Source organism: Anser brachyrhynchus (assembly GCF_964034855.1).
Source record: "Anser brachyrhynchus genome assembly, chromosome: 20".
NCBI classification, from domain to species: domain Eukaryota; kingdom Metazoa; phylum Chordata; class Aves; order Anseriformes; family Anatidae; genus Anser; species Anser brachyrhynchus.
The window spans coordinates 10,037,223-10,062,337 of record NC_137713.1 but is presented as its reverse complement, the minus strand read 5'-3'; the positions used below and the strand labels follow the sequence as shown (position 1 = coordinate 10,062,337).

At 47.1% G+C, this 25,115-nt stretch overlaps 1 protein-coding gene and 1 long non-coding RNA gene across 6 annotated transcripts in view; both read right to left on the bottom strand.

Annotated features, from left to right (window-relative positions):
* Nucleotides 1-25,115, bottom strand: part of AUTS2 (activator of transcription and developmental regulator AUTS2) — a 761,884-nt gene that overhangs the window by 727,640 nt on the left and 9,129 nt on the right. The gene's annotated exons all lie outside the window — the stretch shown is intronic.
* Nucleotides 1-25,115, bottom strand: part of LOC308180684 — a 117,237-nt gene extending 92,122 nt beyond the window's left edge. Inside the window, exon 1 of the long non-coding RNA XR_013941126.1 lies at nt 1-25,115. This exon is cut by the window's left edge and continues 3,832 nt beyond it. This is a non-coding gene — a long non-coding RNA (uncharacterized lncRNA).

The following is a 25,115-nucleotide window of genomic DNA, read 5'->3' as shown; positions in this document are numbered from 1 at the left end:
AAAATTCCCATCAGACTGAAGCGGATCTGCTCCTCAGATAATATAATGACACCGAGGTCCCCAAGAGAGCCCCCTCCAAAGCTAATAAAGTGAAAACAAATCCAGTTACATTAGGTTAATTTAAAGAACTTCTCTTCTTTTTTTTTTTAAGTGTACGTAGAGAGAAAATGGAAGAAACCTACTAAATTAATTCCAGCATTATAAATTTCATTTAGCAAGCGCAGCGCACACCACTGTGAGAGCAATAACAATATAGGAATCTTTTAAACAGAGAAAGTAAATTATTTCAAGGGAGTGGTGAGGGAAGAAATGACAAATGTGCGAGAGAGAACCTGCTCCAATATTAATTAAAGTAGAAATCTGCTTTTTTTGTTTTCATTTGGCTTTGTTTACAAGGAACTGGAATTAACAGAGGCTCCAGACTCAAACAGCCAAACCCTTCTGAAATGGGACAAGCCCTGCCCCAGAGGTGCCTGCTTCTCATCCCAGCGTCAGGAGACCAGCGGGGATTCACACACCTATTCCACGTGCTACACAACGCTCACCGAGTGCGGGAGCATCTACTTGCGGTCCTGCATCCAGACCCTCGTGAGCTAGAAGGGAGCCAGACCTCCCCTGCAGGGACCACACCTGGGGCCAACCCTGCTGCCCCGTGACGGTGAGCACGCGGAGAATGGGGACAGATCCCAGAAGAGCCCCTGGAGGCAGCGGCCCCGCTCCCAGCACAAGGCGAGCAACCAGACCGCTACCGCAGGGCGCTGCGATTCACTGCGGGCGTTTTCATGCACGGAGGCAGCAGAGAAGGCAGGACTGTTGCATTTCCCATGCATGGTCTCCAGGTAACTCATACTGGAATTTCTTTTGTTTTTACAAGAACAGGGATTTCTTCTCCTGCCCCTGAAGATATTGACCCGAAACGTTCTTCTTTAAAGCAAATCCAGAGGGCACCGCATTCCCCACTATGGGACCTGCACCTCTGCCTCCCCACACCACGTGGAAGCGTAGCAGCAAATTGGTTAAAAGCAGGTAACACCCGCCATTGGTGTATTCAATTTAATAAAAAAAAAAAAAGACAATGCAAGAACAGCAAACTAATACACAGGCTCGACTCTTTTTTATATAAAACATCTGTCAAAATACTTAAGTGTTTGCTTTGTTGTACAAGCAGGCAGTTACGATTTTGCAGATAGTCATAAAGCAGGGCAGTATTATAAAAATTAGGGATTTGCTTCATTGTCTCTACTGGTTTGCAGTTACTAATTATGAGACTGCTAAGTGCCAAATGGTCAACAAGCAAATCTAATTGTTATTTAACTGCAGGCAGCCAGGTTGTACAAGCACTCAAGGTACGCATGTGTACATTTAGTGCACGGCTGCTTGCACGTGGAGCCAGGTCTGCGAGCACAGAGCACGCACCACATCTCCTGCCATCAGGTGCAGCCCAGCAGCTAAAAGGACTCTCCTCCTCACCTGGGCTGCTCATGGAGGGGCTGGAAAGGCTGCAAAGGTAACTGGTTCATGCCCTTCGAAACCTAATGCTGCCATGGGGCCAGGTCATTCACTCGAAAGCCCCATGGGTGCAGGCAAATAAGGAGCACTGCATTATTTCGGAGCAAAGCAGACCCACGTGCAGTGCTGCTGCTCCGCGAGGCCAGCCACAAGGGAACAGAGGCTGGGACATTGCCGCCATGCCTGTCACACCAGCAGAGATCTGTCAAACAGCCAGGAGCAAGAGCAGGAAGACAACGCAGCAAATCGGATGCCAACAGCTTCACTGCAAGCACAGGGCCCCTTCCTGCTGCAGCACCCAGTGAAATAACCAACCCCTGCCTCTGGCTGGGCACGGAGAGATGAATTAGGGCACCACGCTCTCTCAAGTGGCTTCAAACAGATGGAGGCTGAATGCATCCAGCAGCTGAGCTGCAGGTTCACAGAGGGCTCAGCTCCATCCATGTGTCCCAAGGTGCACACACTTCCCACAAAGGGCCAGTGAACAGCCACCCCACCCCAGGGCTTGCTGGGCACCAAACCCAGGGCAGCCAACACAGGGAGCACCGCTGCAGCCCACCCCAGGCCTCCATCGGGGAGGTAACACAGCCCTTCCCCAAGCTGCAGCCCCCCAGCAGTTGGTCACATCCCGATGGCTCCTCCACCGCTCAGGAGGGAGTCACTGGGCAAGGGGACACGGAGCATCCATGGGATGGAACGAAGCAATTTTTCCCAAGCAGCACAAATAAAACACAGCATGGTAAGGGAAAAACACCTCTGATTTTTATTTACGCACAATGAAGCTATCATCGCTGATTTGCAGCTCCACTTTGCTCTGTCAACTCGAGAGTTACTCTCCATAGCGTAGGTCAGGTACAAGCACACTGCAGGGCAGAACCTAGGGAGCAGCCCCCTGCCCCACCAGCAGAGAAGGAGGCACGGGGCTGCCCCACCAGCAGCACTTGTCCCGGCAGAACCAGTCCTTCCCAAGTGCCCTGTGCCTGCTCAGGGATGCTGGATGTCACACCTCACGTCTCAGCACAGCAAGCTCAGCAGGTTTAGTCTTCTGCAACCCACAACTCCCATGCTTGGGACCACGATAGTTCAAGGACCACAACATCTCAAGGGGCATCCTTCATAGAGCAGGACACGAAGGCTCAGCTCTGTCTTCAGTGTAAGGGTAAGGAACTGTTTTTCATCAACACCATGCCTATTTCATCTGGAAAGAGGAAAGCTTGAAACTGGGGTTTCTGGGGGAAAGATTCCTTTATTCCTGTTTTCTTGTAATTGCACTCTTACTGAACTCTCCTGGAGCACCACATCGTGATGCAGTCCACAGAGCTAGTCTATGACAGTTCACCTTAAAGGATTAGGCAACCACAGAAAGTATTACAGCAATGCAGTTTACGTAGACCTGGAACGTATTCTCCAACGAGATTAACCTATCTAATAGGATTTGAGAAGCTTTCAGGGCCATTAGGATGCCCTATACACGCGAAAGGCTCCGCATGCTGTAACCATTTGATTTAATCTAATCAAGACCTCCAAGGTGCATTTTGTCAGTGGATGTTTGTCATTTCCATATTACATCTCAACAGACAACTTTTACCCCACTTCCATCCTGTACAAACAGGTCGATGCATTTGAGGCTAATCTGCAATTATAAGAGCCACTAATTATTAGAGCCTGGGTTTACAGCTGGTTATAGTCTAATCCTGCATGGTACGGAGCATTCCCCTAAGTGCTGCTGACGGGATGCCCAGTGTCCCCACTTCCCTACATTTCACCTTATAAACCATTTTAAATGTCATGATTTGCCATTCTTTCTTAGGAGGACTCTTGGGTGGCCCCAGGGGCCAGGTGCCGTGCAGATCAGTGGTGCTAAGGATCAAAAAGAAATAAAACCATTCTTATCCCAGTGCTCTTGCAGCACAAACACATGGAACTGGAGGCAGCCGCAGGCCGGCATGTGATGGGAGACCGTGGCTGGGCAGGGAGCTGGAGGCGGCCACCCCACAGACAGCTCATTTGGTAAGCAAAAATGATGCTGTAAATCACACTGATGAGCACGTACCCTCTGGAAGTGGGCAAGACCCCTGTGAGGGACTAGTGTGAGCAAGAGCTGCCTCTGCTCAGTGGCTTTTAGCTGCTAACAAAAATGTTCCCTTTCTTCACCAGTTGTCAGAGACAGTCATTCTTGAAATGATGGCGATGAAAGCAAAGTCTTCTCATGGGCTGACGAGCATCCTCAGCTAACAGAGGAGAAGAGAAAGTGTCTAACATCTCCCCAAAGACCTACATGCACCCACCAACCATCAACTGCCCACGCACAGCTCCCACCACGCAAAGAAATCACCTGCAAGAGTGGCTAAGGCAACATCTGGAGCACCCTGCCGAGCTGCCACCTCTGTCCCCACAAGGCCCCGTGAAACAGATCTTCAGGAATCAAGAGGTGGTGTTGAAGCACTCCTGACCACACCTCAAGGTAAATCTGCTTACAGGTAACCTTGGCCGCTAGACGTCCACCCACGTCATTTTAAGCACACAAGGAGCAGCTCTAGCACCGACGGACTTTAATCAGAACTGGGCTGGCTCAGCAACGCTGCAAATCTCCTTAGTCCACCTTTACGTTTATTTTCAAGGACGAGATTAGGCATCTCTTCCTCAGCATTATTCAGAGGAAAGGAGTAATGATGAAAGCCTGTCGCAGCCTCTGGGCAGGATTTGCCTAACCCTGCAATTCAGCCCTCCCAACAGACCAGGGTTTGAGAGGTATGGGCACACCAGGAAACCATCGCAGCCGATCCTGCCTTACCCAGCTGTGAGGACTCCCAGAGCATCTTCTCACACAACTAACTCTGTTCTTAAATGAGCATTTTTCCCCTGTTATTTTCCATTGTAAATAAGTCTTTTATCAGAATCAAGGCTAAAAAGCCCCATGTATGTCAGTGACAGCTCAGAGACCCGGCGTTCCTCCAAGCCTTCGATCCTGCCGCTACAGAAGTCCCGCTGCCAGCAGCCCGGCCCTCTTGGCTTGCCTGTGCTGCAGAACAAACGCTATCGCTCGTCCCATCGGGCTTGTGTGAAATCAGCCACGAGCAAAGCACTTGGTGTATTTCTGTTTTAGGGGCTGGCTCACGGACAGCAATTTGTGGTTGCGATCAGCTAGGGGAGGTCACAGAACCAGCCCTTCAGCAGCTACCAAAGCAGAGTCAAGATGGATACAAGAAGCCAGATGCTCAGCTCGGCAATGCAGGGGAGCTTCATCGATTTCCAGGGCTTTATATTCAGGCACAATGATCATAAATCTCTGGCCTGGTGCATATTGCCAAATACCAGGTGTTCCCCAATCCCACGCCAAGGCACATGAGACAGCAACAAGCACCGGGCAAGTTGAGTGAAACTACCACTGGCACATACTAATAACCCCACACGCAAATTGACTGAATCATTCCAACTCTTCTCCCTGCTGCACTCATGGAAAACACCAGGTTTAACTCCCGAATTTCCTCAAAATGCTTGAACACTGCTTTTTCTTTTAGATGAGAATTAAACCTGCGCTCAAGAAGTTGCTTTGGTGCTAACTCAGATTAGTTTTGCTTTTCCCCAGCACAAGTTCTGTTGCTGCCTGACCCCAAGGAGCCCCATGGGGCTGTGCCGCAGGTGACCTGGAGCGAGTCACCTCGCACCCAGGGTGCCAGGGTGCCCTGCCTCACCGCAGGGCTCTCCGTTGTTTCGTTTATGCTCCGCCAATACCATAAAGTCTTCAGGCAGAAAAGACCAAAGAAATGTAAATGGCTACGTGCTCTTTCACATTGCAACAGTCTGATACTCCTTTTTCCTTTTTGTTTGTATACTAACAGCAGTACATACACACACTATATACATGTGTATATAGGTTATGCACTGATTGCTTTGGGCTTTCTTCTTTCCTTATTCCAGGGAACTGCACTGGCTTTGAGGGGATGGGAAGCAAATCAGCACAGAGCCCACCTTTCGGTGGAGACTAATGCAAATTCCTCCACCTGCCCTTTGGCCACAAATTAAAAGCCAGCCTGAAGCAGTCCGTAACATTTACACAAACTTGCCAAAATTAACCTGTGGCTGAATTCTGTATCAAACCCAGCTGCTGCTTAAAAAAAAAAAAAAACCTTACAAACACTACACAGCTCTATCAATGACTGCAGGAGCACCAAGCACAAGCACAGCACTCCAGGAAACAATCCTTGAAAATTACCAAGAACGGGAGTAAACGGAACGGCTGATCCACCACTCGTTTAGACCTTAAAAACCTTTTTTCTTCCGAGCTCAGACTTCTGCATCATCTTTGCAAACTCTGCTCTTTAACAAAGCTGACACTAAAAAAAGGGAAGCTATATCTGATCTCATCAGCCATTCTGTCTTTAAAGCATTTGACTACAATCCGCACCAGACATACTTAGCAAACTTTAAAATACAGCCTCTCAACATTGTTACAATTAAGTCACTCTGAAATGTCATGAAAAGCAATCTAGTCCCATTAAAATCTTCACACTCTCATTAAAAAAGCACTTACAGACTCGAAAATGTTCCTAATACATTATTTAAAGACACAAGATGTACAGTGACTAAAAACCTTGTACAGAAAGGGAATAGCAACAGTCTGCTTTAAAAAAAGCCTGTGTGTGCATGTAAATTTGTGTCATAATTAGGTAATTGGGAAACTGCAGGTAGAAGGCAGTTCATAATATATTGGTTTTTGTCTTTTTTTTTTCCTCCATTCTTTTTCATTAGAGAAAGAGGGAGAAGGGTCCTTTCTTTTCCGGGGAAATAAAAAAGCCCATACCCGGCTGTTTATGAGTTATGTCGGTGCCAAAGCCACCTCTCATCCTGTAAGGGACAGTGACAGCCCTACATCTCCAACACCCAGCAGACAAAGAAGGGGTCACTCACAGCTATGCCTGCGAGGACGAGGGTAACAGGAACAAAAACCAACGAGCTCATGCTATAACCAAGTCACTGTCCTCCTACAAACCCCGTATCTTTTTTGATGTTAACAGCAGATGAAGGTATAAAATTTGCATCTTTATTGAGCCCGCTGCTAGATGAACCGTGCTCCTCCAGGGCCCCAGAGCAATGAAACAACAACGTATGCTTCTTCCAGTGAAGGCTCTCAGTTCTCCTTGCACCTAGCCTCATTTAAATACTTTGATTTTAATAAGGTTTCTGCAATTTAGACCAGTGTAAAAGGGGAATCAGGCTGCAGAGAGGCATCGAGGCTACAGAAAAAGAAATATAATTTAAATGAGTCGGAAGAACAAGAAAATCTGAAAAAGATGGATAATTGCCAGAGGGCTCCCTGCTTTCACCACACCAGGAGAAAGCCTTCCATTTCAGTAACGTGACAATTTGGGGTGAGGGAGGCAAAGACCACCACTGCTTGCTCGCAGAGAACCAGGGACAGGCTCTCTGATATTCGCCACGTCCTAAAGAAGCTTTCAACCAGACAACGACAAAACTATACAGAATTCAGTCCAACGCAGCTTCTCCCCAGACCGCCGTTCTTCCCTCCTTGGTGGTGTGGCTCAGGAAGAGCAGGAGGGCTCAAGGCCAGCCTGCCTGATGCTGTCACCCACCTTCTCCCCAGAAAGGCAAGCACTCCACCACCAGCCCATGCTGAAAGGCTACGGAAGGCCAAAGCAAGCTCAGCGCATAACGAGGCCACCCAGAGGAATCAGACACCTGCAGAAGTTGCCACTCGGGATTCCCCAAGCCGTGCTCTTTAGCAGCCTTAATCCAGGTTTCTTCCACAAATTCTTCCCGCAGATTTCCAAAGCCACAGCAGTTTTTCCACACGCACCCCGTGGCGATGTGCTCCACAGCTCACTGCCGCTCACAGAAGAAATATCTCCTGCCTGCACCGAGCCTCCTCACTTCTCTGCCGGCACCAGATCTCGCATGAAGAAGCGCTTGAACAGTCACTCCCCATCTACCTTACTCATGCCTGTATCAGTGCTCATCACACTCCTGCTTAATCATCCCTTTCCTGCGCCGAAGAACCCTTCTCTGTTCACCCAGTCCTTCCTGGAGGTATTCTCCCTCTGATCACCCTCCCCGCAGCCCATCGCTGTACCTCTTCCAGTGTTATGGGACCCCTTAGGGACGGGGGACACAGCGTTTAAGACACAGCAATCCATGCAGGTGCACGCTGACGTAATATTTCCTTCTATTTCTGCTCAATGATTCCCAATGCTCTGTGTACACTGCGAATGCTCTTGAAGCCCTGGTGTTTCCCTAGGACTGTCCTCAGGGGAAGGAAGGGGAAAGGGCCGTGGGGAAGATGTGCATCAGGGCAGGGAATGCCCTTCCTCTGCCTGCCTGCAGCGCTCAGGGGGATGGAGCAGGGCAGGGGGCACACACCCCTGTGGGACCCTTGGGCACCCCGGGGTACGACACTGGTGCTGAAGCACAAAGAGAAGGCATAATGATTTGTTACTCGGGACCTGCAACAGGCTCAAGGGACATCCCCAAACTGGGTGACTGCTGGCAAAGTGTCTGGTTCAGGATGCAAACCTCAGAACTAGACAGAAAAATAATAATCAGCTAAAGAGAGTCATTACAGTAACAACAACATTCAGCTTCACATGCCCTCAAGATGAAGCTACGAAAGTGAAGATGAAACTATGGGAATGAGTTGAAGAGAAAAGTGGGAAAAAAAGCTAGGAGAAAAGTAGATGAAAGAGAGAAGCAGGAGCATCTTTTACAAATGCCAAAGACCTGAAATCTTGTCATTTTAACTGAATACACTTCAGCTTTCAGGAAAATCAGTCATGATGACTAGAAACTTCAAGTCACTCAGTTGCTTCTAAATTGAGCTCTCGTAAGCTTCACATCTGCACCTTGCAAATCTGTTCCAGCTCTTGAATGCACTCCTGGACCCCTCCTGACCAGAGGTCCCCAGTTAAAGGGAAGAGCAGGGTCCCGTTGCGACACGGCCATTACTCACCACTGACCCTGTCCACAGCATTGACTAGTTTTCACTCATGAAATGACCGTACCTGAACTTGGGCCTCTAGAAGCACAAGTCTCTTACAGCTCTTAACCTATGAACAGGACCGTGCAAGGTTCACACAACCATTGTCCCCTGAAAGTAAAAGACAGGCTCCTGAAATGCTGACTTTGTTCAAGATTCATCTTTCAGCAGCCTCCTTCTCAGCTGTGCTCCTCCCAGTAGAAAAATCCCATCCCCACAAGCCCATCCTCCCGCTGTCTGATCCGCCCCATTCTTTTTCTTAGTAGACCTTAATGCTTCATGCAAATAGAAAAATGTTACAGGGCATAAAATAGATAAGAACTCTCCGGGCATATTTTATTACAGTGCTTTATCATTTAATGCACAATATAGGGATGTATTATGAAATACCACGCACCCCTGAAGGCACGATGTTCTATTTCAGTAGGATGCAACAGCTTCCCCAGGAGGACAGCTGATTCCAGTAATTTCCAAAAATACAAAAGTAAAAGCTAGTCCCCATTAAAAACGTGCTGCTGTGAGCAGAACGCCACTTTCAAGAGTCGGTGAGAACACAGGGAACTAACACGAGCAATTCCTCACGTGGCTCAAGAACCTAAACTTGTTTCTCCAAACAAAAAGGCACGGGTTGGTAAACATGCGGCTGTTTCTGTTCCTCCCCTACACCCAGCCCCGTGGGATTCCCACGGCTCCAAGCTGAACGTTTTTAAACCAGCTCTAAAGCCCAGGAGGAGGAGGCCTGGCTAACCGAGGCAAGGGACTGCCCCACCAGCACATGAAGACAAGCACGTAGACTGCATCCATCGACAGACTGCATGCCCTTCCGCAGGCCGTCGTCTCGGCGGCTGTGCACACACTGATTCGGGTGCAATTATAAATATACTTTAAAAATATTAAACAGCTAACAGACACTGTCAACAGAACAGGGACTTTCTGCTTTCTGATCTGCACAAGCATTTGCATTGGTCACATCTTGCATGTGTTAGGACAAGGTTACAGAGCTTCCAGCGATCAGATCAACCACTCTGCGGAGGAAAAAAAACTACTGGATGTGTCAGGAATGGCCTCATCCCACACCCATCTCCCAACACTTCTTGTTTCCTTTCTGCTCCTTCATAGCAAAATTCCAAGAATATTCATCTTTTGTGCCAGGAGAGGACAGATCAGGCCACCCACAGCAGAAGACAGCCTTCAGCCTCTGCCAAAGACAACCTTAAATTGTTCTGCTGTCTGAACAGGCCACTGCAATCAGGCTTGAACAAAGACATCTAAAAGAAATAACACCATGAATAAATAAAACAGCAAAAAACAAGGAGATGCTACCTGAGCTGGCTGCAAACAAGCTAGGCATGGATACACCTGATGTCCCACCGGCGTGGGTGGTGTTCTCACAATGTTGCTGCCCCTCCTTGCTGCGCAGCCCCACCACAGCCCCGGTCCCCCGGCAAAGACCTCCTCTGGCCACGGGCACAGCAGCTTCCTCCTGCGCTCCCTGGTCTGGGGGCTCTGTTCCAAGCCAGGGAATCCCTGCAAAATCTCAGCTAAGAGCCCGGACAGCAATGCATGTTTTTTTCTAGCACATATAAAAGCGATCTGTTTGTTATTCTTATTCCTTCAATCTCTTCAATTCTAAGCCTCCAGACAGCCTCCCCTCCCTGCTGCAGTCCTTTGCTGGGCAGTAAGCACGTACACAGGGCCACTCCTCACCCCACCGCCCTGGAGATGTCTCTGTGCTGAGGATCCACGCGTCCTCACGCCCAGGGAGACTCTGCTGGGGCAAAACCAGCAACTAAAGCAAACACAGGAAAGACCAGCACTGAACGAGTCAGGAGGAAAGGCTCCAACACATCAGCTCTGATTGCGTCGCAAATAATTTCTTGATATACACTTGTAAATCTCACACGCTTCTAAGACATTACTTTGTGAAGAAGTGACTCCCCCAGGAAAGCAGGGTGAGGGAGAAGTGTGTCCCCAGCCAGGCGAGCATCCCACCCCATCAGCATGCCCCACAAGAGCAGGGCTGGCTGGACGGGGCAGCCGGCCTGTCCGACGGGCAGATATCTGCCTGGGCCGGTGCCATGGGAGAGCCTGCTTCACGGCAAAACAATTGCTCATAAAAATTCCATTTAAGTTGCTATAACTTAACATTGTCCAAATGAAAACCCAGGGGCTACGACTGAACCTCGGGTGACTCTATTGAGTTGAAGGGCATTTTATTTTGTCTTGCTTTTTTTTTTTTTTTAAATATTCATTGATCTGAGCAAACATAATAATCACCATCTGTTGTGAACACAGATGGAATGGAAAAAAAAACAGGAGGGTCGCATGCCTGGCTGGTGTAAACCAGCGTAATTCCTCTGACCCCAGCACATCCACTAACACTCAGGTAAAGCTTTTCATGCAATTTCTGTCTGAAGTTTCTCACAGCATTAAAAATGCACCTTTAGCCAGAGGGGTTTGGGTTTGGTTTCTTTTCTGGTGCAGGGCTGCTTTTTGTTTCCTTTTGTTCTAATGCTCTTGTACACTAAGTGGAAAAGGATCTCAGATCTTGACATCCCACTTCACTAGAAAGATGTCACACGCAGCAACATCCGTGCCTCCGCCTGCCGAGTCAGGCAGTCAAGCACCTCCTCAGCCCCCTCCATTACCGGAATGAGACGCTGAATAAATTCCCTCAGCTCCTACAGAGGGTAAAACCAACAAAACACAGGCAGGAATGTTTAATGACTCAGTGCAACGGAAAATAAATGGCTTAAAAAACACAAGTGCTTTTCGGGAAAGCAAGCTCTCCCCCGGTGGAAAAGGAGCTGAGGCTGCCTGCGTCTTTCACCACTGCAGGTGCCATCACCGCCAAGCGTGGGGCCAGCCCCACACCTCCACCACTGAGGCTGGGCAGGAGGCAATGCCCTAAGGCCTTGAGACACCCTCGGTTCCCAGGGACCTGCCTGAAGCCAGGGAATCACAAGGGACCCTGCCTGCTCTGGTTTATTTTTGCAAACGTACCAGGTGTGGGCAGCTGCAGACAAGGTTTACCCAAAACTGCAGATGTGTTTACCCAAAATCCCAACAACCCTGACCTGTAGGCACAGCCTTACTGGGGACATGGACCACCCCACCTCCGCACCTGTCAAGTGGGCACACGGGTTTTGAAGAAAGAAAAGTCTGCCCCCATGCATTCCTTTCTGCTCGGCATCTTGCAGGATGCTTAGAAAACACAAGTCCCACACACCTCAGCAACAAGGCTGGCAGTGGAGCGCGACAGGAGAGGTTGGGTGCAGGCATCAGGATCGGCTCTGGCAGCCCTGAACACAACCTGAGCAAGCCACGAGCAGAAGCCGCAGCAGCTCCGTGCTGAGCTGTGTGCTGTGCTCCAATGGCTTGGGCAGCACAGCTCAGAACACCCATCCCAACGCAAAACACCACGATACAGCTGAAAAACACAGGAAACAAGCAGCAGAATTACAGATGAGATTTTCCAGCATGGGCATTCAATAGCCACAGATTAGTGAGATCTGGATATTTACTGTAAATGAAAAATATACATGCACACCACCACCCATATCCTTCCAGTTGCTACCCTACTTTCCTTCCCATTCTGACCCAACTTCTGCAGCCCGAATGCTAACTGCACTGGAGAACAGTACAGACCATCTGAAGTCTGGGATGAGACTCTTCAAATGGTAAGAGGAATTGATTTTGAGCAATAGAGGGATTTTCACTGGCTTTGGATGAATTTTTATGGGTTCTGGTGAAAGCCGCCACTGAAATGATGCTGGGCTTCAAGTGGAAGGGGCTGTCTGCTATCACTGGAGCAGGAAACAAACTGTAGGAAAGCTCAGATGTGATGTAGGATGAATAGCAATTGGTTTCTATCTCTGGTGATTTCTGAATGCATTACTGCACTCATTCTAAAGCATATCACACTGATCTCAAACCTTCACGTTGTCACGGGTTTCCTGGACAAGCAGGATTATTTTGGTATTAATCCTTTGCTAGATTTAGCAGTGCCTCAGATGCTGAAACTCTGCACAAAAGCCAATCTCACTGATTTCTCCACCTGACTTTCCTTGGCTCCATCTACAAGTACTGACAGGTATTTACTTATAAGACCCTGGCATCATTCAGCCCACGGCAATTGGCACTATTTTGCAAAGAAGTACTAAGTGCATGCAATTGTCCCATAACACTGTTCACATCGCACTTGTCAAGCTAAGAGAGGTTGCGTTATACACCTATTATATACATTTTTCGTGGATGACACTAAGCCTGAGTCTTTTGCAGTCCTCTGGGAGCCTTCTCACTGATGAGATGGATCTGGCTGTAAAAGGCAGAGTGACCTAAAATCTGAGGCTTAGAGTGTTGCATAACCTTTGAAATTAAAAATAATAATAATTACAAATTGAATTTCCAAATAAACCAAAACCTCAAGGGAAGAGTCTCAGTCCAGTATTTGGGAGCCTTTAGCCATGTTTCCTGCTAACATTTAAGGGAGCTGGAAGGCTAAATCCCAACTCTCAGACAAGAGCATGGCCTTTTGGTTTCCCATCCCTAAGGGATTAAGAATGGGGAAGTCGGTTATTTGCATTTACACTGGAAAACTGTATTGCCAGTTAACGAAGGAAAAATTAAGTAAATACTAATGCCCTCAACCTTACCCTGCAAAATCAAGTGAGTGGACAAGCAAAGCAACCATCAAGACAAATCATTCAATATTTTCACTTGTCATACAGATTCTGTAACTTTACAATTCAAGACTCTGGGCATACTGCTGTACCACAAGGGCCAGATTTTTATTTTTTCTTAAATCTAAGCTTGCCATCTTGATGTTTTCACATCGCATCAAGGATCTAGCAGCAGGTACAACATCAGCAACAGCCACCACTTGGGATATTGCCTGATTTTACACCTGGTAGGTCAGGTCATTGTATGGCATCCACAGTCAATACCACAGCAGGTGTTCCCCTACCCGTCTAAATAAAACAAAAGCCAAACTTCACATCTGCAGAGTATTGCAGCCTGGGGCTTTGAGTTGATTTTGGGTAAGGGAAGATTTTGCTTCTTTGCTCTCTGTCCAGCAGAGCAAGGCCAGAGGAACCAGCAGTGGTTTGCCTACTCTGTGCACCATGAAAATAAAAATCCCCAGTGGACTTGAAACACAGTCATGTTTATGTCTCTGTATAGCCCCAAAGCATTAACTTTATCCTGTGCAAAAGATGATCGCAAAGGCAAAATTCAGTTCAAGCTCTGTGCTTGACAGAGCACCAGGCATAAATAGAAGATGCAGACAAACCAGGGAGAAACGGAGCTGACCCATCCCTCGCTCTCTGCAAACCCCGACTCCATCTGTGGTTCTCCAGACAGCACGTTGCTTCCTTTATCAGCAGCAGCTCTACCTAACCCAGGGCACCACCTAGGTAATAGGTAATATGGCCTTATTTCAGAAGCTCTGGAAAACTTTTCTCCCCCTCCATATCCGTGGGCTCAGCCAGGCTTGGGGGAGCCACCGGACAGTTTGCATCAGTGGAAGGCACATGGTAGAACTGCACAAAAGTCAAAAATGAGACTATGTACACACACAGACACGCAGGGAAAATTGCTATCAATTATGCTACTTAATTATACATTATAATAGAATTAGAGTAAACCCTCCTCATTATCTCCCGGTTCAGAACCTGCTCGCAGCAAGCTGACCACATGCTGCACTAATACCAGTAGCCCTCGCATTAACCTCTATCTTCGCCTCGCAGCTTCGCTGTTTGCTACGCTTATTGGGCTTGCTTTGACCTTGCTCCTAGCCGACCTTTCACTGAAATCCAGCATTTGCAGCAGTCCAGGGGACTGGCTCGTCTCCCACGCCTTGCTAACACACCGCACCTCTCGAGGAGGCGAGGCCCGGGATGCCATGCCTTGTCCTCTCCGCCCAGAGAGCCTGTGACATTACAGAGACAGCTTACAACTGCAGCTCTGTGTTCGGTTATTAAGAGGAAGTCCTGAGGGACATTTCATTATTATTATTATGACTATTTTACACAGAGGCTGTCAAACAGGGATAATTGCACACATGCCTGCAAGCAGCAGCACCAAAGGCCCTGCACCTCTCACTCGCAGGGCTGGAGCAGCTGGGACACCGAGCCGCACGAACTAGCCTGCATCCCCAGCACGGCATAAAGCAGAATAAAGGAGGTTTTTTATGGCTGCAATTCGCTGCTGTATCGCTGCTAGATATTCAAAGCGATAGTGTTTGGCCAGTGTGGGAACCCGAGCTGCCGCCAGTGACCTATCTTTAAGCATCTCTGACAGGCCCTGACTGCAGACGTGCGCTGCGGGGATGGAGCCATCTTCGTGCGCAGCAGGGAGCTGACCCGCATAACGTTTGCTTCACAAAGTAAACATGGTCTGTCTTCTTCTAAAAAAAATAAATGGAGAAATAAAAATATAGAAAAGACTCCAGAATAAAGTTCTCCTTCAAAGGATTTAAGGGAAAAGCCCATCCATCAGCTGATGAGGAGTGAGTACCTCCAAAGAGGGCAAAGTCCCAAGCACCACACAACAGATTTGACAGAGCACTGCAGCGAAGACAGTAATTTGGATTCCCAGGAGCACGGTTCAATAGCATTTCCTCCTTTTCCACAGCAGTAGTAACGCAAAGCCACATGCAGCACCTTACTTTTCCTGCTGTGTGCTCCCAGCAAGTCCCCCATCTACTACTGTAGGCCTCAGAGGTGAGAACTGAAAACCACATTTGGGAGGGAAGGTCAAGAAGTACATTTGGCTGGTTGGGTCATGTCAGGAAAAAAGTTCATAAGAGCATTGATCACACTAAATTCACAAATAAGGGCATGGAAATACCTGTTTCGTAAGAACTTCATCTTACGCACAGGCCCCTGGTATTCGAGAGCGCCCTGCCGCAGGCACTGAGAGGTGGTGACGGTGTCAGCTGAGGCCGAGACACCCCAACCACCACAGAAATAGGTGACCCGGTGTAAATAACCAGATCTCACAAGGGCCACGTGCTCTCTGCCCACAGCACAGGTATAAAATCCACTCACAGAGGCTTGTGGTCCACCAGGACTGAGTGCTGACCCTGGGGCCTCTCCACCAGCCCCCAAAGACACAAAGGCAAGGGGTAGAGGCAGCCCCAGTCCCATACACACACACAGCCTCAGGGAAACACTGCAATGCCAGGGAAAGAGCATTTTTACCCTGACCCTTCCTCCTCTGAGATACAAAGCTTAAACAACTCAACGTTTAAGGATCATCTATGAAAGTCACAAATAGCTATATTTTAAAAAATTGCTTTAACATTTTAAACCCTCAAATGCCATTCAAAGTAACTGCAGTCAGCCTGAAAAGATGCTATTTTGCAGTTTGCAGATGTCCAATGGAAGACCTGGGCATGGTTTACGTCTCTCTTCCACACAGCTGTCCTTTGCCCCTGGAATGGAAACTCCTTCCTCAGGGAATGGAGAGGGAAGGGATGCTACAAGCCCAAACAAAACAAAGACTTGTCACTTCAGCTTCAAGGAACAGAGGGCCCTAGGAAGACCAGAGGCCCTAGGAAGAGCTGCCGGGAGATGGGCAAACAAGCCACATCCACCTTGTATTGGAGCACAAGGCACAAACCGAGCTCCGTCACTGCCTGAAGATCAGAGGACCTGCTGCTATGTCCCACAGAGACGCTCTCCTGTTGCTCCGATCGCTAACTCCTTCCTAGAAATGAGATCATCTGGCTTTTAAAGAGGGTTCACAGCACTTCACCCCAAATATGCAGAGCAAGGGAAAGCGGTGCGAGCAGGCCAGCCTGTCAGGTGCTAGGATGAGATGCTCTTTTCATACCTTCCAGGCTTTGAAAAGGCTTTTTATGCATTAGACCCACCCCTTTTTTAATACTGTGAGGACAAAACTGCACTTATGGGGGAAAGAAGCATAAAAAAAGGTAATAAACATTTAATGATTCAATAATTGGTTATATCAGAGTAATCACTGTTCAGTAATTAACTCCCATTCCTGCTTGCTCATTTCATATTTTCCGTACCCTTTGATAGGTTCTTGTGACTATCAGCATTCCTTAGAAACCCTTACACTGAGGCCTTTTGATGAAGCTAAAAAGCAACGATACCATTAATCACTCCACACGTCCCAGTGGCTTTCAGGCTCAGACCGGGCCCTTCCTCTTTGCACATCACTTCACATTCCTCCTCAGCTGTCTTTAGCACAGTCCCTTGGCCATCGGACTTGAGGTTTTCTCATGTTACGGGGAAAAAAATGAATTTGTTCTAAGCACTCAATGCCAAAGGGTTAGTGGGAAAATACACCAACATAAAATCACATCTTGAAAGATAAAAAAAATAATTGCATTGCATTATCATGGAAGAATACAGCGAACAGCTGGCTTGTTGGTGGTATGTAAAATTAGAATTAAACTCGGGTTTGTGTCGCTTCCAACTAATTGCCCACAGTAATCAATACAAAATAAAAACTTTGGGCTGCTGCTTCAGCCTTGTAGATCCAGTCCTCTCTAACCCTCAGCAACACAGAGCAGCGGGAGAGTGGAGCACGCTCACATGGCTTTATTTCAACCACGGCAATCATATCACTGCTTAGGAAAGAGGACGAGGTATCTCCTCACGAGAGTGCCCAGAAGACCAGTCCTACCCAGGGGGCACCTCCACAACCCCGCTGCCAAATCTAGCCAACATTGGCAAGAATTTTAGAGCATACTCATAACAGAAGGTGGATTCGTTTGTGGTCTTTAAAGATGAAAAAAAACACACGATGTAATTTACATCTCTAGAATAACAGCTCTAAATTTTTCCAAGAAAAACAACAACGACTTCTGTTTTGTCCAAAGCAGAAAGATTATTGCTTGAAAAACAAAAAGCTAAATTCAAGTTACTTTCTTTGGAGTGGATTTTGATGTCGGTCACATCTGCATAGAGCCAAAGTAATGCCACAGCATTTCCTCATACTTTTATTGTAGCCAGACATTTGTTCAACCAAAATTTCTTTCTTGAGACAAATATTTGCTGAACTTAAAAACTAAAGCTATTTTTCCCCCTCAAGTATTTTTTTTTCACCCTACATTTATTCCCAGTTGCCACCATTTCATACTGAATTCGACCTGCTGCTTGCAGCAGAGCTGTCTTTGGCCGCCAGGGTGTCTGAACCAGAGGTTCTTTCCCCAAAAACATGCACTCACCTCCCTTGCTCACAGCACAGATCACAGAGCAGCAACTTTTGCCTCAAAGGTTTGAAAAGATCAGGGGTCACAGAAACACCAGAAAAGAGACACTCTTCAGATATCAAATATTCTGCCCCAATTGTCAACGTTATGCAAGATGCCGGCATTGCAACATTGTATTTTTGACTACCGCTATATAAATTAATGAAATGACTGTCAGTTAGCACAAGGAATCCTGATATTGAACATGAAATACCAAGTTAATCAGAACCACTCGCACACAGCAGTCAATTATGCCCTGCACTGGCCAGCAGGATCTGCTAGCGCACGTTGAGCTGGAGCAAACGTGCCAGCAGATCTGCACGGGTGGGAACCTCGGCTGCTTGTAGGTTACTCAGGCACTTGAAGGCGTTCGTGGTGATGGGAAGGGAGGAAGACAGGCAAGCAGATTGAAAGGGGCAGGAAAATTAGAGAGAGCTCCTCACCATTAATGGAAAAATAACTGCAGAGCGCTCTAACAGATTTCTCCTCTTTTGTATGCATAGGAATATTTATTTAATCAATGTTCTGTAACAAAACAGGCCTCTGGTGAGCTATTGTGCAGAGCGAATTCCTTCCGAGCATGGCGCTTCCCATCCTGCCACCTGTTTAGCTGGTGCTGGAGACAGCAGCACACAGCAGGATGGGAGGCGCCCGCATGGCACAAGGCGGTGGCACCCCTGTCCCCAAGCAAAGCCACATGCCAAAAACCCTAAGCCATTCCCCCAGGCTGACCCTCAAAACGTGTTCATTTTCTAAAAAGGCACTGTTGGGAGGCCTTGCATTAAGAGCGTGTTTTTGGATATAGCTAATAGGTGCAGTCAGGAGCAGGATGCTAAGTTCTAAGTCCAGTGTGCTATGATTTTCAACCACATCTTCAAGTACTGTCTTAAGGAGGAATTGATTTAAGCATCTGCACACATATACTGTCCTTAACTAAAGCCCTGACTGCACCAGCTGCAGCTCCTGGGGAGCCTCTCCCCACACTAACTTTCTCCTCAGTTCATTTCTGCGCCCTTCGCTGCGAAAACACGCCACATGCAACGCACAGACCTCAGCATCAGCTTACACAAACCTTATCACAAAGCAGCTTTGCTCTTAAATTTGTTATGCAAGGACTAAAAAACCATGCATTTATATTTTTATAGGCCAGTTAGTAATAGAGATATCCCGGTTTCATGACATACTACACCAGCAGACCCTGGCATTAATGACAGGCCTAATTTGTTTATCACCGTCACAGCTGCCAGAGTTAGTAATACATCCTTTAACATTTCTCATAGCTAGAACAAGAGTTTCTTCCCTGTTCTGCAATGGATTTAAGAAAATATATTACCATAAGCTAGCCTTGACATACACTGCAGCTGGGACAGATAGCATTAGAAGTGATTTAAATCTGAAACAAGCCATAACCAAGCAACACTAACTTTTACATCATCAATAATCATAACAGTATAAAGAAAAATTAAGCAATCATCGGAATTTCACTGGGTTACCCTTCACATCAGATTTGCTTAATGAAATGATTGTAATCGACAATTTTAAGGCAGAATTACATTTAGTTTAAAAGGTGGCTGATGATTACACAGGTACCCTCAGTTACTTATATATTCATTGTAGCCAGACCACTGCTACGTATATATAAGCACTGGCATTTCAAGACCTTACAGTTAAATTACGCAGATATTTTATGTTCCTCACTTACTACTTGAGCAACCTGCAATTGCTAATTAAGTAGCAGAGAAATCTCCAAAGAGAGAGCATTATTAAACCCATTTTGCAGACAGAAAAACTCAGCTGCAGCAAAATTAACACTCCAGCCCAAAGCAACACTTAAGCACGCGTCTGACTTCACACTAAATAGCAGCTCACACACCAGCACTGTCCCCATAGACCTGCTGTGTTCTGTCAAGACACCCAAATGAAATCAAGACACCAGACACGGCGCCTCCCCACGAGCATACACAGGGCTCCAAGCAAGGTCACGGAAGCGGGCTGTGGTTACCCGGGGACAAGCCTGTACCTCCTAGGGAACAGCACTCTCAAACAGCACCCTTGATTAAAGACAGTGTTTGAAGGACAAGAGGAGTTGGAAGCATAGTTTGGGAGGGACCTGCACGAGCCAAACTCCACGGGGCAGCAGCCGGTGACAGCAGGCAGCACAAGTGCAGCTCCCATGTTCCAGCTGGGCAGAGCACAAACCTGAGCAGGCAGCAAGTTTTAGAGAGAAGAGACAAAACTGAAACAGAAGGGTCTTCACTGCCTATTACCACTTCCACTCTCCAGCTTTCCCCTTTCGAGGGTGTAAAGGAGGAGCAGGAACACGGCTCCAGGCCGGAAAAGGGCACTGCGGAGCTCAAACCTGCACTGGCAAATCCACCCTTGGGACCGTGCAGGTAGAGATGCAGTAAAAGCTGAAGGTTTGCCCTGCACTCTGAAAAGTGGGGAGCTGTACAGCTTAAATGCGTCCTTTGTACGTGAACATAATACAAACAAATGCTCAAAACATGCTGAGTAGCAGCCCAGCACAGAGGACTGAAAAACCCCTAAGGTTTCAAAGCCAACACTGCGGTCCTTCTTTCTGTGTGTTTTTCCACATTGCAGTTGGCATTGCCCTCCCTCCGAGACGTCTTCCAAGGCCGGCCAGCCCAGACCGAGCCCAGCCATCCACGTGGGACAGACGGACGGACAGCATGCAGCAGCACAAGAGATGCCTCCTTCCCCCCGCGCTCAGGGGGACATCGTGCCAGGTATTTCCAACAAACAAACAAACCCTTCCCTAACCTACAGCACACCCCGACAGAGCCGAGTGCAGCCTATCCGCATGAAAACGTGGTGACCCATACTCTAACGCTGTAATCTAATCCTTGAACTAAAGACAGTTTAATGCCTTTACAAATCCATATGTTTTCTAATACCACCATTGCTGTCAGCAGACTACAGGAGAGCCTCTTTGAAGATGGAAGTGAAATGACAAAGCACATCATTGTGAAGGCAATTATATGCTGCAGTAACCATTTTACAATAGCCCATATGGGCTGTATTTCAACAATGCAATTTTCAAATCTGCCTTAGCAAACATATATCTCTGTCCCAAACCCAGGTAGATTTTGCAAAACAAAATAAGACCGCAGCCAGAACAAATCCAAAATATGGATAACAGATGTAAAAATATGCCAACAAGGATACCAGAGCAATTTTTGTCAGAGTACCGAACAAAGAGAGCAGCCACAGCAGACCTCATGAGGCTATTCACAGAAAAGCTACCCATTCAAGAGACCTTGAGACCTGGTTTTATCAGAAATCTGATTATACACTTGCATGCTTTCCTATGCAGCTGCCCAATTCACTGCTGGGGTCATCGTCCCATCCACCTCCCCAGAGACTGCAGAGCAGGGTAACTCGAATCTCAGTTTAGAAGCTAAACTCAGATGTGAACCGAGGCTGTGCAGGCTCACTCCGAGTCACCTCTGACACCCCAGACTATGGCCTATCTGAAGGGGGGGATAAATCAAAAACTAAAAAATCAGGTCATTACACTTCCTATAGCAGCAGCTCCAAGTGCCCGCTCCATCCGCTGAGCAAGCACCAGCCCCTGTGCAGTACCCAGAGCCCAGCATCACTCCAAGCAGCCCCGGGGCCAAGTCCTTCGGAGGCACAGAGCCGCCAACAGCCCACTCCAGCCACACAGTTCCCTCCTCTGCATGCAGGAGCTGGAGGCGGGTTGACGAGCACCCTTCATGGGGCACAGTTACACAAAAGCAGCAGCTTAGTGGAAAAAGTTTTTAACTGATTGAAGCCCTGGATACCTCTGTGCCGGCAGCACTGTTTTCTAGGGGCACCAGCGTAAACCACGTGCAGGACCAACAGCCAGGAGGTGGTCCCGCATCCCACGGAGCCCTGCAGGCAGGACACTGTCCTACACAGCCACCAGCAATAAAGAAAGGCACAGGCATGAACATCTTTCTCGCAGAAGTGAAATAGTAATAAAAAACGCCTTAAGCTGCCTATAACAGACAGAAATTGTAAAGGTGAAAATTTACAAGTTCATTGCCAGCTCATTAGCAACAAACCACCCGCATCGTATTTCTTACGTTTCAATGCCAAGAGCGGCAGGCAGAGGATGTCCCACCGGTCACGCGTGCACAGCACAGTGCAAAGAGGTACCGCGACACAGGGAATGCGTGGCTGGGCAGCCAGGTCCAGCAAGAGCCTGATCCAGTTCCTATTATTGTCAGCTCCTCGAAACGATCCAGGGAAGCTGGGCAAGAGCATTTCAAAGACTTTAATCCATGTGAAATATTACTTCCTGGAACCGGAAATTCAATCCCTAGCAATGAAAACAAAAAGCACACTCATAAATGTACCTTTCAACCCAGCCAATACAGTCCTATTTAGGCTCTCTCTTTCAAAATAAAGAATTTAAAAAAATCCTTTACTCATTAATATAGAGGAAACTTGAAATGATTGCTGTAATTGCAGTTAAAAAATTAATCATGTTTAGAGATAAATGCAGATAAAAGCATGTTTTACTAATTATCTTTTGAAGCTTCTGCTCATGAAAGATTAAAGGTGGAAGAAAAGTTGTTGAAGCACTGAAGACAAAAATCCTACCATTTCAAACCACTTTGAAGCCTCGTACCTAGCACGATTGATCTTTAGTGTCCAGATGTATTAAAAAAGAAGTCTTTATAATTCAGAAGAAGTGTAACAGAACACTGGAGCTTTTATGCAGGCAGCTCCCTGAGAATGCCCACATCATGCAGTCACCTCTGCAGCAGCACAGATCCCAGCCCTGGCAGGGCAGCAGCCCACCGGGACCGCGATGCCTCGCAAAGCCCATGGCCACATCTCCACTTCAGCACCAATGGGGCAAAGAGCTTCAAGCCCCATTTCAAAGCCCAGCTGAATTCTGGGCATCACTAAGCTCTCAAGAATTGGTCATATCCATCTACTAACAAAGCTGTTTGATTTATGTTTGCAGCCCAAGGGTCTGCAAGCTTCAGAGGAGGTCGCTGGAAGCAGCAGAGGGAAGCGGGGCCCTGGGACAGCCGCTCACGGAGGAGATGCCAGCAAATCCACAAAAGGTGAGGCCTTTCAAACACCCATCTCGGGTACTGGCATCATCTGTTTTACAGAAAACCCAGTTTGGCAGCCACATGGGTTACACACAAGACGTGTGAGGACCCATTTCCATCCCTGGGGCTTTTCAAGGAATGCGGGTTATCTGGATGCAAGATACTCGGAGGAAAGCACGGTACTTCCCTTCACCTGCCTGCAACCAACAAGGCAGGTCATTCCCTTCCTGCTCCATACCAACACACTATTTCATATCAGTATTTTGCAAACTAACTTTAAGAACTCCAAGAAAGCTGATTCAGAGAGTAAACGTGTCAACTGCTGGCTGAAATTCAGCACACAGGTGTCCACAGCTCCACTGGCAAATACTAGGTTTCTGCAAATTGAAACAAGTTGAAAAAATACTATTATATCAAATTGCTAAGATACTTTACAGCCATTTCATAGACTCACTTATGATTTACATCAGATTTGAATTGTTCCAATATATCTGAAATATATACATTTTACAGGCATTTCTTACTGGCAACTTCAATCACCTGCAGTACAAGGACCAACATCTGTTGCTACAGCGCAATTTTCAAAAGCATTTACCTGAGCTCAAACACTAAGTCAACATGAAGGACTCTTTACTCCTCTCAAGTTGAGAGAGAGTTAGGACAGATCTGAAACAGCCCAGCTGACACCTCTTTTCTCAGGCAAGGTTCCCATTTAAAGAACACTTCTCCACGTCCATCACCCACGCTGTGTATCTTGCTCCTTTCCCCACCTCTCCAAATCTTTTCGCCCCCTCCAATCACAAAGCATCAGTGACACCAAACTAAGGACTTCTGCTGTTGCTACAAACCTGAACGGGGCTAGGTAAGAGATTAAATAGTTGGGTTTTTTCATAACCACACATCCAAGGAAATGTGCCAATGTCTTTTTATTTGCATATCTGGCAGACTGCCCCAGACAACTAATACATAAGTGACAGCGTACAGGTGTATTAGTTTAGAGTTTGCCTTTAATCTAGAGGTGTCAATTTGCTTCTGTTTTAATTACATCCATCTTGATATGTTATTACAACCTCATGAAACTTCTTCATTATGTGAATGGCTATAAATACATACACATGACAAACAGTTGTTATAAATTTTCTGGTTCAGCAGCGGAGGCACAATATCGTAGCCCACACATCACGTACATTTAAAGTTTCGGTGCTTCCTTGCCTCCTGCCTTCTCCCCTCCCCTTTCCCTTCCTTGTATTTTCTTTCATCCAAGACCAAGATTTAATTTTTATTTATTTCTTTATTTAATGGATGCACTAAAATTCCCTTGCTGGTCGCCGCATTCTGATACAAACGCTATCAGCTTACAGAGCCCTTTCAGCATATGTGTGTCCTTCTGGGCTGCCTCTCTGCGAGAATGTCTGTTTGTCATTAGGCAAATATAAGGAGATTGCACTGAGGTCTTATAAACATGCAAAGATCCACTTTTGTAGTTACATAATTCACTGAGTTTTTCAACACACATTCTGAGGTTGAAAACTTGGCAAATCCATCCACCAGATGTATCTTTCTGATCCCAGAACTCATTAAAATTTACTTTTTTTTTTTTTTGAAAGTCCAGCCGACTCAGCTGTTGAGCCACATTAATTGCATTTTTATTATTTTTTTCCATAGTTAAAGTGACTAATGCTGGAAGAGTCACTGCCTGTAAGCACAATAGCCAGCCAGTAAAAATTACTAGGACTTTTAATCGTTCAGTAATATCCAAATCACATAAAATAAAGAGAGGCAATTTGGTCCCCTCAAAACAGACGGTTTTGATTTTCAGTATTTATTTTGATTTTTTTTTTTTAAGGGAAGAAAAGAAAGGAAAAAAAGACAATTTCACACCAAAAGATTCCATTCAAAGGTCAAAGTGCCCTTGATGTGCATTAAAACCCACAACGCTAACAGAGTTGCAACATAAATTGTCCCCACCAGCAGCACTTCTTCCTCTGCCTTCTTACCACAGGGCCTCCTCTGAGGTCAAAGCTACTTTCTCTGCCCCAGCCCCTCTCCGACGGGTTCTGTGCTGTGCCTGGCCATTCAGCACATCTGGCCAGCTCTGGAGCAAGCTGGAGAGAGCATGTTATCCAGCTCCTGCTACAGCAGCACCTCCCAGCTCCTGCCCATGTTCTGGGGAAGCTGGGGACCAGATGCCAGCGTCTAGAGGACCCTGGAAGGATGCTCCCAACACCCTCCAGAGAGACACTGTGCCAAGCACCGCGACACACAGGACCCCCATTTTATATCGAAGAGCTGGTTTATCTTGCTGCCTCTCCTCCAC